The sequence below is a fragment of the Arachis stenosperma genome, chromosome 3, assembly GCF_014773155.1.
Source record: "Arachis stenosperma cultivar V10309 chromosome 3, arast.V10309.gnm1.PFL2, whole genome shotgun sequence".
In the NCBI taxonomy this organism is placed as follows: domain Eukaryota; kingdom Viridiplantae; phylum Streptophyta; class Magnoliopsida; order Fabales; family Fabaceae; genus Arachis; species Arachis stenosperma.
Window position 1 is genome coordinate 69985011 of NC_080379.1, and position 1503 is coordinate 69986513.

Genomic DNA, 1503 nt, shown 5'->3' on the forward strand with positions numbered 1-1503 from the left:
CTCTTATTTTCAAAAATCAATTAGTGTTTTTCAAAAATGTTTTCAAATTCTTTTACTTAATTTTCGAAAATTGCTTCCCTTCTTCTCACATCCTTCTATATATGGACTAACACTATCCCTTAATGCAAAATTCGAACTCCATCATCTTTGATAAGTTTGAATTTTCTACTTCTGTCTTCTACTTTTCTTTTCCTCTGACACCTCAAGGAATCTCTATACTGTGACATAGAGTATTCCACATTTTCTTGTTTTCTTCTCTTTCATATGAGCAGGAGCAGAGACAAAGGCGTTCTTGTTGAAGCTGACCCTGAACCTGAAAGGACCTTGAAGCGAAAGCTAAGAGAAGCTAAGGCACAACTCTCTATTGAGGACCTGACCGAATTCTTCAAAGAAGAAGACATGGCAGCCGAAAACAACAACAATGCCAACAATGCAAGGAAGGTGCTGGGTGACTTTACTGCACCTACTCCCGACTTCTATGGGAGAAGCATCTCTATCCCTGCCATTGGAGCAAACAACTTTGAGCTTAAGCCTCAATTAGTTTCTCTAATACAACAGAATTGCAAGTTTCATGGACTTCCATTGGAAGATCCTCATCAGTTCTTAGCTGAATTCTTGCAAATCTGTGACACAGTCAAGACTAATGGGGTTGACCCTGAGGTCTACAGACTGATGCTATTCCCTTTTGCTGTAAGAGACAGAGCTAGAATATGGTTGGACTCTCAACCTAAAGAAAGCCTGGACTCTTGGGAAAAGCTAGTCAATGCCTTCTTGGCAAAGTTCTTTCCACCTCAAAAATTGAGTAAGCTTAGAGTGGAAGTCCAAACCTTCAGACAAAAGGATGGTGAATCCCTCTATGAAGCTTGGGAAAGATACAAACAATTGATCAGAAAGTGTCCCTCAGACATGCTTTCTGAATGGAGCATCATAGGTATTTTCTATGATGGTCTCTCTGAACTGTCCAAGATGTCTTTGGATAGCTCTGCTGGAGGATCTCTTCATCTGAAGAAGACGCCTACAGAGGCTCAAGAGCTAATTGAAATGGTTGCAAATAACCAATTCATGTACACTTCTGAAAGGAATCCTGTGAACAATGGGACTAATCAGAAGAAAGGAGTTCTTGAGATTGATGCTCTGAATGCCATTTTGGCTCAGAACAAGATATTGACTCAACAAATCAATTTGATCTCTCAAAGTCTGTCTGGAATGCAAAATGCACCAAGCAGTACTAAGGATGCTTCATCTGAGGAAGAAGCCTATTGTTCATACCCTGGGTCAAGATGTCCGACCTGGGATGTTTAGCAACAAGCCAACCGACCTCTTCAGGTCAGGCTATCCGACCTCTTCTTAAAGAGCTCGGCCAATATCCGACCTCTTCTTAAAGAGCTCGGCCAAATATCCGACCTCTTCTTAAAGAGCTCGGCCAATATCCGACCTCTTCTCAAAGAGCTCGGCCAATATCCGACCTCTTCTCAAAGAGCTTGGCCAAAACGCCACAGAGGC

At 41.8% G+C, this 1503-nt stretch overlaps 1 non-coding gene across 1 annotated transcript; it reads right to left on the minus strand.

Moving 5' to 3' along the window:
• Positions 1-804: 804 nt before the first annotated feature.
• On the minus strand, positions 805-912 carry LOC130972125 (small nucleolar RNA R71). Its single transcript, XR_009083322.1, has one exon. It is a non-coding gene; the product is annotated as a small nucleolar RNA R71 (small nucleolar RNA).
• Between the last annotated feature and the right edge of the window lie 591 nt (positions 913-1503).